The 17,553-nt window shown below is 26.9% G+C and overlaps 1 protein-coding gene across 2 annotated transcripts in view; it reads left to right on the forward strand.

Moving 5' to 3' along the window:
- The first annotated feature begins 11,264 nt into the window (after positions 1-11,264).
- The window catches only part of LOC135922729 (unconventional myosin-XV-like), a 36,624-nt gene continuing 30,335 nt past the window's right edge, over positions 11,265-17,553 (forward strand). The window contains exon 1 of one of the 2 annotated variants that reach the window (XM_065457177.1): positions 11,265-11,390. The gene's annotated coding sequence lies outside the window, so the exon portion shown is untranslated. The remainder of the gene's footprint in view (positions 11,391-17,553) is intronic. The other variant, XR_010571013.1, reaches the window with a different exon arrangement.

Raw genomic sequence — 17,553 nt, forward strand, 5'->3', positions numbered from 1 at the left:
GAAGCTATTTTGCCTTCTCCCTTAACACCAAATCCTAATTGATACGTATACTTAATAAGTTAAGACTCTGGGTTTTGACCTGTGGCAATTTGTGCTAATAATCTTCTAAATAGCCCATTGCAATGGGGTGGATACCACCATAATGTTTGTGAGATAATCAGGTTTATCCCCATAAATGATTCTATTACCTGATGGCAGGTCTTTTTTTAAAGAGTATTTAGGAAAGTTTTAAATCATTTAAATAATTCTTTGAGATAAATGTAGATTTTATACGAAGTGAGAGGGCAAAACCATTGCGTCTGGTGTGGAAAATTTGTTAAAAGAATTGATAAATATCATAACTCACATTTTCTTTATTCCATATTTTCCATAATATATTTGGCCTTTTCTCTAAAAATTTAGAGAAATCTTGGAAGAATGAATACGGTTAATCTATATTACATGGAGCTATGATTAAATATATGAAATGTGCCATTTTCACCATTTTACCCCATAAAAAATTGATTCGCGTTAATATTGTTACCCCTTGATCGCTTTACCCCGATCTCCCCTATCCGTATACTCGACAAAATTTATTTTCGCAATAATGAAATATCAGACAAAATTAATTTCATAAGCGAATTTAATGTAAAAAAATCCCTGCCAAAATATTACTAATTTTTTTAAAAATTGATAAGTATGAATCATTTAAAGAGGCTATACTTGTTGTTAAAATTTATTTTAAACGAGGCTATACTTGTTGTTAAAATTTATTTTAAACCAATATAAAAAAGAATGCTCGACTACTGTTATTAAGATCCCATTATTGATCCAGAGTAGAAAAAGTTTTTATCTCATGGATGCTGGAAAAAATTCGGTTGCAAAATATATTTTCATCATTAATCGCATTTTGAATTTTGTTTATTTACCCAAAATTAAAATAGCAAATTAATGTCAAAAGAAGTGCTATTAAAAAATAAATGACATCAATACGAAGTAATTTTAATAGATAAATTGAAATTTTAGAAAATTATCTTGTGTATGAATTAGTTAATTTGTTTAAATGTCACCCAGTGAAATTCTAAATTATTGCCCAAACGTTTTAAAATAAAATAGAAACGAATGGAGTTCTTTTAATGACGTTACTCTACTGCATTGCACTTTTGTTGTTTATTTTTATCATGTAGGGGTGGCAGATTAGTGTTTTTATATAGAATAGATTCGGCACTAACTAAGTTTTTTATTTTTGAATTTTTTTCAGTCTGGTAATCCAACCAAGTTAATTTGACATGTGGAATTCACTATAAATATTTTACTATTAAAATATTTAAATACTTCTTTTTATTACAATAAATAAAATGATAAAAAAAACTATGATAAAATTTTTAATCAATTATATGTGAAATTTTGTAGTCACATTATTTTTACTATTAAAGGAATTTGCGAAAGTTGTATTAAATACTCATACTCATTGTCTAATAATAATAATAAGGACCTTTTTATTTCAAAAAAACTTGTTTAAAATTCGTTTTGTTGAATCAAATTCCTAAATGTATATAGATATAGATATGCTATAAAAATATTTTCTGTTATATTATTAAAGTATATATGTTTTATAAAATAAATTATTGCTAATTTTAATGCACATCTTAACCTTTAAAACGAATTAAAATAAGATTAAAATTGAATGCCAATGCATAATTAATAATTGCTGTTAACAGTTGAGAAGAGGTTTCATTTAAAAGATTAATAAGAAACTGGTATATCTGCTAAGGAGTCAGTAGCGTACGCAGGAATTTGGTGTGGGGGGGGGGGATAATTAAAATTTTTTAAAATAAAATTATTGTTATTAAAAAATATCAAGCATAAATTTATTAGGACAAATAACTATTTCTAATATACAAATTTAAATTAATATGAATTATAAAAAATTAAATATATAAACCGATATATAAAAATAAATTTGATTTAAAAAATATTAAACGAATATAACCTGCGGCATATAAATACTTTAAATAAATCTGAATTATAAAATATTAAGTGGATATAACCAGGATATGATGACTATAAAATAAATAATCCATAATAGAAATTTAAATTTTTTTGAGCTTTTAAAATTTATATATAAAGTATAAAAAATCTAAATGTTGGAAATATGAATAATTATATTTTTTATGTAAAAGAAAAATATATAAGACATTAAAAAATGATAGCACAAAAAATATTATAGAAACATTATATTTTTATTATGTAAAATCCAATCTTCGTTGGGAGGGAGCTAATTTTTCAATTGTCTCATCCATGTTTGGCGTCAAATGCCTATGAATATTCAAAAGGGCCAGACCATTCAACCTACTTTCAGAAGTTGTACTTCTTAGGTACGTTTTAGATCTTCTTAAAGATGATAATGTTCTCTCATTAGTTGCTGTACTAATGGGAAGAGTTGCTAATATATATAATAATTTCAATATATTGTGAAAATAATCTAAAAGATGTTTGTAATGATGCAAAGCATCATAGCATTTTTTGGGACTATATCAACCATAGTTAATCTTTTATACCATAGTTGGCATTCAGCTAATAAAGCATCATGAGATACGTTAATGTCTTCATGATAAAAATCTTCCAAATATTTTATTTTTTTTCTATCACTATCTGAAAAAGGTTCAGAGGGCTTTTGCGGAAGTAATATCTGTTTCTTGATAAATTAAAAACCTTTCATTTACTTGGGTTATAAATGTATCCAAAAGAGGTATAAAGACATTTATTTTATAATATTCTTCTATTGACCCTATATTAATATTTGGACGATAAGTTTGCCTTACTGTAAGTCGAGGGAGACAAATATTGAACTAGTATAGCTCTGCTTTTGATTCAACATTAACATATAAAATATGAAATTCCTCATCAGCATTAGCTCTAATTTCTTTGGGTTCTAATAAAATTGTTTCTGCTATTCTCATCATCTCAATCAAATCAATATCAGGTTTTTGAAAAGTATTACATAAAATAGTTGTATAATTAAATAATTTATTAATACATTCTAATGCGAAAAATTTGGTAACTTGCTTGCTTCTGAAGAAATATCTTTTTCAGACATTGTGATATTTCTATAAGAGCATTAATAATCGGCTCTTCTAACTCGATAAAAGCTGTTACTGCTTGATGTCGAAGACTCCATCTTGTTTGACAAGCTTTTTGCAATTTTTTTCTCCTTGTTGGGCAAGGAGTTTCAGATATAATTCTGTTCAAAATATTTTGATGCTTGGAGTATCTAAACATCTCATAGATGCTAGATATTTTACTTGATATAAATATAAAAAATTTAATTTAATAATTAAAAACCTACTCAATTTGATATCAATGGTAAAGAACATGGATCCGATATTGCTAAGTTGAGTGAATGGGCAGCACAGTGGACATATATAGCTGTTGGGCATTTTTTTTAAATAAATGCCTGAAGCCCATTGAATTGTCCACTCATTGCACGTGCTCCATCATACCTTTGCCCACGTATTATATTTATATTTAGCTATATTTTTTAAAATAATTATATAATAAGATTAATTATTACTTTTAATTTTTTAAGATTCACAAATATTACATCAGCTAAACCAGACCCAGTCATGCTTGAAACAGGAATAAATTGGAGAAACATTTCCTTGATAATGTTTTTATGAGTATCTACATATCGCGCACACAACGACATCTGCTCAATGCCAGCAATGTCCGTGGTCTCATCTGCCAAAATTGAGAATCATGGGGCAGAATTGATTTCAACAATCAATTTTTCTAAAATGATATTGTTGCAAATATCAATATCTCATTTTATATCCTAGGGCTGAGATAAGTAGCATTTTTATTGGTACTAATGAGGCTCTCCATTAATACAGGATCTCCTAATGCTTTAAATTTTAAAAGTCCACGGAAATTATCTTCGTTATCATTATTATTAAAATTTAAGCTTCCTGAATCCTTGTGGCCACGAAGTGCTAGGCCTTGCAAACCACAATATAAAATAGCCTCAATAGTTAGTTTTATCTTGCCTCTATTTTCTTTTGTAATTTTAACCCTATTTTTATCAATTATTGATGAAATGGGAATCATATCCTTTTGAATTGATTCTTTTGAGGAAATCATCAGTTCACAGCTTTTGTTTATTAAATTATCATACTATACTTTTTGCTTTTTGGCTTGATTTTCACCTTCAGCGTTTTTAAAAAAAAGTCTAATATCCATGACTAGAAATTTGAAAATTATAATACCGGGAAATTTTAAAATAATAGATAAATATTACGCCACAAATAAAACTTGAATATGAAATTAATTGATAAAGTAAATTAGTAAATGAAAAAGGTAATAATATAAAAATTTAAAAAGAAATAGCTATGAATAATTATAATAAAAATATAAAAAATAATATTTTTGAAAAATATGTCCGGCATCTGCATTTTGGCTTTGGGGGGGGGGGGGGGGGATTTGGTCCCCCTGCCCCCCCCCCCCGCTGCGTACGCCAATGTAAGGAGTTAATATTTAATAAACAGTCTGCTTTAAACCCTTTTAATAATTTTATTTATCTTTATTTTTTAAAATTAAATATAATATAATAAACTAAAAAAAAATTAAATATGTTTTATAATATCATAAATCTCGAAAGTTAATTTATAATTTTTAATAAAGTTTGAATGAAATTTATTATATTATTTGGAAAACCAAATATTTATTAAATAAATAGAATACGCGGGGATTCTGAATCTCTCAATTTTAATTCATTTACTGGTGGGCACTTTTAAAATTTGAAAAAATCATGATTTGACCGGAAATGTATTCCACCGGCGAATTTTAGAGAATTTTGCAATTAACTTCTTGTATATTTTCTTTAATTTATATGAAAAATCAATATAATAATATTAATAAATATTAAGAATACAAAAATTAGCTGAAATTTACAATGTATATACCTCTCTTACCCTGCATTCATAGTTATCCCGAATTCGAAGCAAAATAAACAAAATATAATTTACGTTAATTTTTGTGTACTTCGCTGCCAATTCGCACTAATTGTGAAAGCAGGGTACACGCTGTAATTTCTGGTCAAATCAAATTTTAATATGACCCCTCATTAATGAATAAAAACTTTATAGATTTGAATATCCATAGATACATTCCCAGTTGTGACATATTATATCAAAAAAAATTGGTTTTTTTCACTTATGCCAAAAAAGATTTATGCCCAAAAAACAATCTCAGTTTTGTATTACTATGCAAAAATAGCTTAATTGTTGGAGAAACGAGGGAAAAATAATATTGTGCCTCAATGCTTAATTGTTATGCCACGCATCTGTAGATTGAGCGAAATTAACTGATTCTTAACCATTACGCGAACATAACGGAAATTGGCAAGTAAAATTGGGGATTTGTGGATTGATTTATGTTATGGCTATTTTATATATTTATAACTAAAATACTTTTCATTTTTGTAATAAATTTCTTTATCTAATGTTGCATCGAAAACTTGTTTCAAAAATTTCAAAAGTTATAAAACTTTTAAGAAAACATAATTATAAAGTTTTGAAAATTTCACTAATATGTTTTGGTCATATTTTTTATTTTCTATTTAAAAAAAGCTATTTCGTGTTTTTGATAAAGTTTTGATATTTTTCGAATTAAATTTTTTTTTCTAATAATATTTGTTTTAAGAGTTTGTATAGAAGTGGCCTAATATTCACAGTAGATTGATTTATAAAATTCCCCTACCCCTGCAGTGCCTTATTCCTAATAAAAATTAGTGGTTATCGGCCTGGTACCCACATATCAATTATCTATCTGAATACCTAACATAGCAATATATTCGATTTTTGAAATTTTTCTCTAAGCGATGTTAGTTGTTGAACTAATTTTATTGTTGTGATATTTTAATCGATATAGAGTATATTTATTAGATAAAATAAAAGACCCATTTCTAATTTTCTTAAAGGTTTGAACTATTCTATAGTCTCTTCTTAGCGCAGAATGAATCGAAGAAGCAATTTAATCGACATATAAAATTTGCAATAAATTGAAGAGGATGCTTTATTCTTTTGTCAGTGTCGTTTATTAATTAAAGATTTCCTATTCAAAAATACTTTGGGTGTTTTTGTTACGATAAAGATTTAAGGGGAATTAATTAAATCTACAAATTTCCTTGTCATAGTCCTTTGCAGCTGATATGCCTCGACGATTGAAAATACAGCAAAATCGATGCTTAAAGAGCCCCATGCCATCGAAAAACTACTAGAGCGAGAAATAATGGCTCTAAGGTTAATGTTGGAGGCTTTTTTAAGGTTGATCCAATCTTTCTGAACATTTAGGGTTGTTCACAAATTATCTATAATATCTGGTATTTAAGGTTCCGTACTTAGTCTGGAAAAAATAAATAATTGCTGAGATGGATAGTTGTGAAGGAGATCGAAGACCGATACCACCACTCTTACAGGGAATGCTGTTAGGATCCAAAAGGAGTCGCTAAATTAATATAATAAAATTCCACAAATAATTTAAATTTTTTAAGTGATCCATACAGCAGATCTTCTATTTAATTGGGGGTGAACGGAGAGAAAATGTGTATTTTTGGGACATTTAAAAAAAATCAAGTAACAAATCACAATCATATTTTGTGAAAATAATGAAAGAAATCGAGCTGTTACTTTTGATTTATGGATTTTTAGCAATCGACTGAGGTTTTGGGATGTGGGATAAAAAATAATATAGTTAACAGGACGCGGGTGGCAAACTTTTCGGCACTATCTCAATCTACCTCTAAACTATCTTTAAAGACCGTAAATTAAAAACGCGATAACCAGAAACGAGAAATCAGAAATCGTTAAAACAATGCGATATTGTAAATTAAAAGATTTATAGGACAGGCAATAAATTAAAATGCTAAATGCAGGAAAATATTGTTTAGTCGAAATTTGGTTGACAAATGCTGCAATTATAAATTCTGAATTTCCTATTTTCCAAACCTCAAGCTCATTTTTTTCAGTCTAAGTTTATCATTATTACAAAATACAAATTATAGATTAGAATAATAACCTTAATTTTCATAATTTATGTTTTGTTTTTTAAAGGCAATCAACAGGAATTGATCATAAAAACAAATAATTTTTACATAATATTAATTGTAGTGTATGAATTAAAGATTTAGTTAATCGGGAAATAATTTATGCTTAAATATTTCAATTATATCCTCTTCCTCCCCATATTTACCGACATAATTATGATAAATATGAAAATAATAATGTTTCATTTCGATGAATAAATTACGCAAAATATTGAATAGTTTTTCAATTATAATATTACATAAAATAAAATCGTATTCATTACCAAAATTAAGGAAGGAAAAATAGATTTTGCTTTAAATAATTTGTAAAAAATAAATTGTCAATGAATTGTAACCTATATATTATATCATAAGACTCATCGCTACCAACCCTATAAGTATCTCATACTGAAAAATCATTGAGTAGCCCTACTGTATTCGCTCATTCCTTTAGATATAAATATATACCTAATAAAAAATATTAGTATTAGCCTCTTTCTGCCGGATTTAAAGATTATTCTTGCTTATTTTTTAAAAAAATTTTAAATATAATTTATGTTTAGTCATTAATCAATATTATTTCAATTTTCAAATTAATATATTACTAGGAATTTGGTAGTGATAGGGCAAAAGAAAACATTCATTCAAAAAAAAACTATCCTTCCAAAAATTTTCGATCTAATTAATTAGATAAGGTTAAGGATTTAGGATCTATGAATATGTCCAGGCTAGGAAGCTAATCAAGTTAATAACTCTGATACACTTCTAACCAACCTTCGAAGTAGAAACGACACCCTTGTATTCCACTTTCTGTCTCTCGAAAAAAAGACTAAGTTGGCACCTTTCATATGCTTTATATGTGGTGAGTAATTTATTCGGGATAACCTATTATCCAGAATTTCTACATGCAAATAATTTACGAAAGAATTTTTATATTTGAAAATTTGATTTTTACTGGAAATGTATTCCAGGATAAACAGCAAATTCTTTTGGTATTTTTAAAATTTATATATATAAATTGTGAGTAGTTTAGAAATATATCAGAAATTCATATGTATTCGGTTGGTCTAGGAAGGAATACCTTTCCGGTGAAATATATTTTTTCTCAAATTTAAAATTGGCCGTCATAAATAGGGTTACCAGGTCTACCACATTTACTACTTTTTTACTATTTTTTAAAGAATTTATTTATATATATATTTTATTAGTTTTAATAGATTGTTGTCTTGCCCCTTATTAAGTACCATTTTACTTTTGCTATATATTATTAATATTTGAAAAAAAAATGTGTGACAAATTTGTGTTACTATGTTGTTTTCTCCCTCGATTGGTTCAAAAACTTAGCTAAATTACTATATAGCAGTTGCCCCTACAACGGGGGGGGGCGAAGCAACTGCTTCAATAAATTTGAGTGGGGGTACCTTTTTTTTAAAATTTTCTTTATTATTTAATTCTTTTACTGTTTTGTTACATCCATCATGATAAAGTGATTTCTGGTTTATAAATGTAATAATAAAACCCCCCTCCCACCCCTTAGATTACATTTAACAGGTGCTTTTCAATCATAGTTGATGGCACATATGATGTTTCGAAATCAGAAGCAATAGCTTTGATAGTATGATATGTTGAAAATAGTGAGACGCCAAAGCCTGTTGAAAGACTGAATGACATATATTGTATGGGAAATACCACAGGTCTCGATATCAAGCATAATATAATATACAAATTTGGCTCGATGAATTTACCCCTAGAATTTCTAGTTGGGCAAAGTTATGATGGCGCCTCAAACATGAGTGGAAGAATCAATGGTGTACAGGCCTAGAGCAGAGGCGCCAAAGGCAGCTTTTATTTGGTGTTATTGTCATCGATTAAATTTAATCATTGTTCAATTATGCCAATCAATTAAAGAACTTCGAAATGTTCTAGGAATACTAGATGAGATTTATATCTATTTTAATGGTGTAAAAAGATATGAGGTACTCAAAAAATGTCAGTGTAATGATCTGAAAAAATCGCAACGATTTCTACACATCAAGAATACCACTCTGTAATAGTATACCTTATTTATTTAGATTTAAAATGTTTTTTTATTTAGAAGCTGGCTATTGTCATATAAAGCTATTGTAAATTTTTTTCTACTTTATGATGCCTTGAGGGCAGCTTTGACAAATTTAAAGGATTCTGAAGATCCTGCCACTTCCACTATGGCTAGTGCTATAGTTTTTAGAATAGAAAAATTTGATTTTATCTTATCACTTTGTGTTTTGGATAAAATATTGTTGATAACAAGTTTGGCTTGTACAAAATTGCAAACCATTTCGAAGGATATAGGGTTTGCAATAAATCAAATTCAATTGGCAAAAGATTGCTTGATTAATTTGAGAAGTATAATATAAATTATTGTCTTAATTATTTTTTAATCTAATAGATAATAACACTTAATTTTTGGATGTTTTTTCAAAGGCAAAAGATTTTATGAAGGAGAGAAATCTACCTTTTGATTTTGAAAGTTCTAGACTTCAAACATTACAATCCAAAAAGGAGAAGTATATATATACTTTCATCATTAAATATAGAAATTTTTTTGCTTTAAAATAGGTGTGTTTTATGCTGCACTCGATTTAATTATTGCAGTTTGACGAAAGATTTAATGATGATTCGATGAAATTTTAACATCAAACATAATTTTTTACGTCAAATAATGTGGCAGAAAAATCAATTATTAAGGAAGATATCGAGGATATCTGTGAATTTTACAATTTAAATTCAAGTCAAATTTTCGAAGAAATGTTGAAGTTTAGAAATATTTATAAGATGGCCAAAATGGGGAATGTAATTATTACTCATGACCTAGAGGTTCAAGAATCTAAAGATTTGTCAGATTGAGAATTGTAAATTTATTTTATTAAAATATTTTTACTAATACATTATTTAGCTTCTTCTGATGATGATGATAATTCAGGGACTTATGATTCAGATTGGAAAAACTATTCATTTATTTTACCTTATCGTCTACTTTAAAATTTTTCTGTTTTCCCTAATTTAACAATTCTATATAAATATTTATTAACCATTCCTGCAACTTCATGTACTGCCGAAAGAGTCATGAGTAAAATTAAATTAATTAAAACAAGACTTCGTAGTACCATGAAAGATTCATTTCTATTTAACCATATTATCAATGGAAAAAATTTATTTAAACAATTAAATATTGAAATTATAAAATATTTCTCTTCCCCTAATTTATCTAAATTATGAATTTAAAAATAATATTTATAAAGTATATATTTTTTGCATTATATTTATATTTATTAAAAATTGATGCAAGAAAAATTATTTTTGAAATTTATAGGTGTCATAGAATAATAATTATTTTTTCGAAGGGGGGGGTACTTTTCAGGGGGGGGGGGGTATTCTGCTTCATTCGCTCAGAAAGTGTAGGGGCCACTGCTATATATTTGTGCTTATTTCTACGATGAAGGATGAATAAACAAATTTTATATTAATATAGACTTATACAAGTTGGTAAAATTTATAAAACAAGTTATTAATTATATATAAATGAACCAAAATTGAATTTATCACCATCACCCAGTAGAACGAGCAAAAGCTGGCCGCGCCCCAGGAAAAATGATTTGATAAAAAATGTTGAACCTGGTATTTAAAAGATTTAATATCTTCACGCGAGCACCGGATTATTAAAAAGTATATATTATAAAATAAAAAGTGAGAAAATAAGGTTAATAAATAAAATAAAAATCTTATAAAAAATTAAGAATCACATTAATATGTAAATAAAAATAAATACTAAAAATAAGTGGTGTAATCTTATGGATATTATAGCTCCAAGAAATATTAATTTTTATATTATCACATATTATTAATTTTTTTATTCTTTTCAAAAGACATTTAAGAAGAAGAAAAAAATGAAGATGATTATGATAAATATATTATATAAACAAAATATAAAAATAAAAATTTTTATATGATAAGATAGAAGGTGAAAAAAAATAATAAAATAAATATTTAGCATGAAATTATAAAGTGAAAAAAATATATATAAAATTTTTTTTGTAACATCTTTAAAGAGCAAAAAAAATGACCAAAAAATTAAATAATTCATGATATTAAAAAATATTAGCCGAAGCCTGAATATACTCAGTATTTAGTTTGAGATATTGTCAAAATTCCTTGTATATCATCATTTCTTGTATATTCTTGTTAATTGAGAAGGGAACATTAAGCCCATCAATTAGCTATTCGATATTCTTGGTTCAAACTATTTATGTGACTTCTAATTTTGTTTCTAGGATCACTATTCAGCTAAGAGGTAAAAAAGACAACTAAGTTTTGATTAAATTAAAATACAACACTCATTAAGTTCTGATAAAAGTTAAATAATTTACCAGAAACTCATCCAAGATTACCTCAAAAAAATGTAAATTCAGCTAGGATTTTTCTAAGAAGAGAAGCACTATTGAGGTGGAGTTTTTTCCATAAATTTTATTGGAAGGCCCTGCTATAGGCCCACTTAAACCATTTTTTGAATAGAGAGGGTGTGAGGGATATTAAGGGCGTAATTTTTATTGATTCTAAAATGATATTTAACAAAGCAAATTATACGCTTATGGTCTTTTACTTTTTTCTGGCCCAGTTAGTTAGGACAAAATACTTCACTCATCAGTAACATGTTTTGACTGCTCAGGGACTTCTATACGTTGAGTTGGAGAGGTTTAAAATGCTAATTCGGCATTGAAATTGGAGTGGGGCAGGAAATTATTACAACGTTATCGTAATTTAAATATAGTTGGATAGGGGTATGAGGGTGATATGGATTGTATATTTTTGTTTATTTTAATTTAATTGCTAATTTTGATTATGAAGGGGGAGGGTAAAGGGTTAAATTTTTGAGGGGTATAAAATTTTCATTAGGATGTGGGGAATTCACTGCTTATTCTAAATGTTTTAAAGATTTCCCGGCCTGGGTTTTAAACAAAGGCTTTGTTGGCCTAAAAAATATACAAAGAATGAAAAAAACATGCCACTTAAAATGTGTATTTTAATATTTGCTTCAAAGATTTTTGTTTTTTGAGATCCTCAAGCATAATTTTTGGATTTTACCTAAAATTCCAAATATTTTTTGAAAAAAATCTAAAAAATATTATTCTTTCTAACCATCTTTTTTTCTTTCTTTCTATTTATCTTTCTTTCTTTCTATCTATCTTTCTTTCTTTCTATCTATCTTTCTTTCTTTCTATCTATCTTTCTTTCTTTCTATCTATCTTTCTTTCTTTCTATCTATCTTTCTTTCTATCCATCTTTCTTTCTCAATAAATTTTTTTTTCATCTTCCTTAAAAAAAATCTTTAATTTTATGATCTTCGAAGATTGGGGGGATATTTTTTTTTCTTCAAAACTTGTTTATTTACATAAAAAATAAATATGAACATTATTTTATTTTACAATATTTACCATATTTATGCTAAAGTTATTGCGTAAAATATAATTTAATGGCAGGTCTTGATGATGCGAATGATAAAGTGGCCCAAATTATTCGCAGATTTTTTTGCGGAATGGAGAGGTGAGGGGGGGGTTCTTTGAGAGGTCAGAAATGACCAAAATACATATGCAAAAATATTGCTTAATTGCATTCTCATTAGAAAAGATAAAGATTTAAAAAAATTTTTACAATATAATTATATTCATATAAAATGTGATGATGCATGAACGAAATATTTATCACTTTAGTAAAAGAAGTAATAAATTATTTTATTACATTGTTGCTTTCAAAATTTAATTGTTAAACAAAACACTCTGAATAAATTATCAACATTTTAAGAAAACAATCAAAAATGAATAAAACAAAAATAATATATGTCAAGACGGGATAGAATTCTTCAAGGATTCAGGATCCTAACATGGGATTGAGATCTCGAATGTCAACATTGAACATTTGAGGATAAAGATTCTATCTGCAGTAATTTTCTGCATGTTGTCTTGGCCATCTCAATTAAATCATAAGAATAAAAAAATATTGATTCAGGATATCGATTCAATAACTTTATATAAAATTAATATAGGTATATATTTGAGGGCGTGTGTTGATTCGTCAATTAAGATTATAGGTAAATTTATGAAAATATATTTATTAATCTAACTATCAATTTTTGCTCTATCTTATCAGCAATAACTGCAATATAGTCAACATACAAAAAAATGCAAAATAAGGCTCAAATCGATACCATTTTTGATAAGACTATGGTCAGAAAAACCTTAAATTTAATGATATAATTATCCATGTAAAATATCTCTAAAGGTTCACCATTTTTTTTTAATCATATATAAAAATTTGATTTTCACTTAGCCCTTTTTAAAGTATCTCAGCCACTTTGTGAGGACTAGTATTATGATGATTTATTAAATTTTCTTTGTTAAACACTTCAATATAGTCATTTTATCTTTATCATCTTCAGCTATATCTTGCATGATTACTCTTAAAACATGCTTGTGATGTGCTTCTGTATCTCGGTGGAAATTTTTTTTAAACCTTATACTAAGAATCTAAAGTATTTATTTTTCACACCTAGCCATAGATATATTAGATTAAAGGCTTTTGGTCTCTGTTCCATATGTCAACCAAATACCAATTTTTAGTTTCGGATCTATGTTGGCAAACAAAAATAATTATACATAAAAGCATGATCCGATTTTTAAAAAAAAAAATATTGTGCATGAAATTTCTGAATTAATGAAATATAAATTCTTTTACATAATATATTTTAAAAAGCAATCATTTTTTTGCATGTATTGCCCGGCATGAAATACCATGACAAGGAAAGTAATAAATATAATATTTGATTAGAAGGAAATGGGGTAGGATGATAATGCATTTATATTGGCGCGAATTGGAGGCAAAGTATACAAAATATGCTGTATTTTTGTATTCTTCGCTGCGAATTTTGCATATGTTGCAATTCGCGCTAAGTACAAATGCAGGGTAATAAATATTTTATAGAGGAAATACTAAAAGAGAATTTAATTTTTATTTTATGATGAAATTACCTAAAAAAAATCACAAATGCAAACTACTCCATACCCCGCTAAACCTTTTAATGAAAATATTCCCGTGTTGGAGGGTCCTCCTAACTCATAAATGTATTAGTTTCTTTTTTTCCAACTTTTTAGGAATATATTATTTACAATGGAAAAAAGGCATGCTACAAATTACAACACAACTTTTTTAAGGAATGTTAGTAACTAAAACCATGATAGTATATTTAACAGTTTTATATATATATATGTGTGTGTGTGTATTGGGATGTGGAATCCACGAGGATTCAGGAGTCTCCAGGTTATAAAATCATTTACCGAACGCGATTTCTAATAAAATTATGATTCGTCCGAAAATGTATTTCCGAATGTATAGAGTTACCCACACCACATCTGTGAAAATAATTTAGCCGTGAACTTAATTTATAATTTTTCATATAAATCTTTAAAAGAAAATTAAATGTTTATGGCTAAAATTATCTGAAATTTTATAGTGTAATTAGACTTTACAGGATAGAATCCATTTCCGATAAAACCTAATTTAAAAATTCTAAAAACCGCCCTCGATATCTGAATCCGTAGATTCCTCCCAATACGACATAACTTTAATCACTGGCCTAAAGCCTGGCTCAAAATACATTCCAAAATGGTTGTGTTAAGTCTCTGACTTTAATAGATGTTAATTTTAATTTAGCAAAAATAACTTTCCCTTTTTCTTTAGAACTTAAAAATGCGTAAACCTTGAATTAATATGATTGTTTATTAAAAAAATATTGTCACGATCTTCAAAAGTTTTTTATTACTTTTTAAATGGAGCTATGAGCTATTACATTTTTGAAAAGGTATATATTTCATATACTGTAATACTGCAATTAACTTTATTACAAAAAAAAATAACTATAAAAGATTTTATTATTTATACCGAGCAAGGTGAACGATATAACTTGTAGATATAATACTTTAAAAAAAATGTAAAAATTTTGTTGGTTGAATATTATATTGTCTTATAACCTTTACAAAATTCATTTTTTATTCTTGATAGATCAATTATTTCCTTAGTTCAGAGGAAAATATCTTATTTCGGATGTCTCTTGTGTCTCCAAATTCACCTCTAACCCAAACATCGATCTGATTATAACAGCCAAATCCTAATAGTTATTTTTACCAACGGGACCCTATAGGCAATCATTTTTTTAAGTTTTAGGTAAATAAATTTCTCAAATTAATGGTGATCATAGATCCTCTTTTAAAATCCTACAATCAATTCAAATCGCCGTTCGAGACAACTATCTTAGTTTCCTGTAGAGCCTCTTTTGCTCCTTTCCCCTTCTTATATGTTTTTTCATAAGTTTTTTATATTTGGCTTGTTATAAATTGTTTATATGATTTTTTTTTACAAAAAGAATTTAAATATATTTTCTTAGAAAGGAGCAATACAGAAATTTTTAAAGTTATTGGAATGTTGTTTATGTATAATACACAATTTCATAATGTAATAATTCATAATGTATAACCAAATTCTAATCATAAACTATAATATAATAAATAAACGAAATTTAAAAGCGCTCATTTTATAAAAACGGAATTGGGACTACAAGTTCCCCAAAAACAAAATAGTAATTTGATATTTTGTTTAAAAAATAAAATTCCTTGGGTTCTGTAAGGGCTCTTATTTTATCGCCTATATTTTTTATAAATTTTAAAGTTCCGGTTTACATAAAGAAATAATGATTGGTAAAAAACATAATTTGTTAATTTCAAATATTTAATTTTTGATTTGAATCTACATTTTTTAAAAGTGAAGTGACCCATGTGAAGTCCCAATTTAAAGATTTACCTAAAGATTAAAGTACAGAATTTAAACGATCTGGCCTTAGGCCATCATCTGATGATAAATTAACAAACTCTAATGTTTGGTATTCGGGCCGTCGTAAGATAACGGCTAATAACTGAATTGATTGCTGTATGCCTATATATTCAATTAAGGCCATGTCTCCCTTTGGAATCAACTGATATTTTACATTTTATGCATGAATGTGGTTGAATTACGCTACATATAATTCAATGGTCTATGACAACTCTTAATTGTTCATCTGATAAGAGGCTACCTAGTTTACGACTTGGTAATGTTTCCTTTCATAATCACTTGCACAGTCAGCATTTAGTAATAGATAAATATATTCCTAAGGGGGGTTGAATGAAAGTATTTTAATTTTTTTTAATTTACATGTTATTTGTTTTATATGTTACGCTATTTTTTAATATATTTTTTAAAATTTAAAAATAATATAATCTATTAAAATAAAACAATATTCTTCAGTAGTATATTCTTATATTCTTCCATATCAATAATAAAAATGTTATAATTTAATTTAGAATAATCTATTATGTACATTATTACTTATTGTGATCTCCTATTTAAAATAAAAGAAATATATATTTTTTTAAAAGAAATATATATTTTTTTAAATGCGATCTTGAATTTTCACGTAATCAGTCTATTATTGCTATTAGCCGGTATATATAATAAAATAATTCAAAAATTCATGATCAAATTATCGAAAATTTATAGGATAGGTATTCTACACATATATTGAAATACATTACTGGCAAAATCAGATCTAAAAAACGCAATAATAATGAGCCATTTGCCAACTTTAAATCAGAGATGGTATAAACCGTTATTATTTACAGAACCTAAACCGACCATGAACCATTAAAAATATTGTTACCCCAACATGAACTGAGCCTCTAAAATGAATCGGTTTGAACCTTTTGATATCCCAACTCTTTTAAAGTATATTAATAATCGATTTTGATTGTTAGTATCAGTAAGTATATTTAGATATTTTTGTATGTTGCCATTTGATTATTTCTTTCTCCTGATAAATATAATTGGCAAAGGTGAATACTGAAAATATTTTATTTTATATGGCTTAATGTAATTATTTTAGGGGAATAGGGACTAATTTTAAAAAATGTGCTTCAATTTAGACATTTCTAATAAGGGTGAGAAAATTAACCCGGTTCTTAAACGTTGAACCGAACCGATACTATTATTTCTTACGAACCTAACCTGAATCGTGAACCTTTATTTTGGTCTGAGCCTAAACCTAAACCGAAACAATATTCATTAAGGTTCGGATTCCCGATTTTAATCATTTATTTAGCGCGTTTTTTAAAAAAATCGGAATAATCTAATTTTTCTTGAAATGAATTCCCCCTATGTATTTTAGACAATTTAAGATATTACCCCTCATTCATAGTTAGCGCGAATTCACTGCTGAGAATAAAAAGTTACAGCATATTTTGTATAATTTGACGCGATTCGCTCTAACTCTGAATTAGAAATTACGTTATTTAACTAAAGTTTAATTAATCGATTTGACGTAAACATGAATAAATTAAATTATTAAAATGATGACCATAAAGTTAATTTGTAAT

Source organism: Gordionus sp. m RMFG-2023, chromosome 1, assembly GCF_954871325.1.
Source record: "Gordionus sp. m RMFG-2023 chromosome 1, tfGorSpeb1-WG-v2, whole genome shotgun sequence".
NCBI lineage: Eukaryota > Metazoa > Nematomorpha > Gordioida > Chordodea > Parachordodidae > Gordionus > Gordionus sp. m RMFG-2023.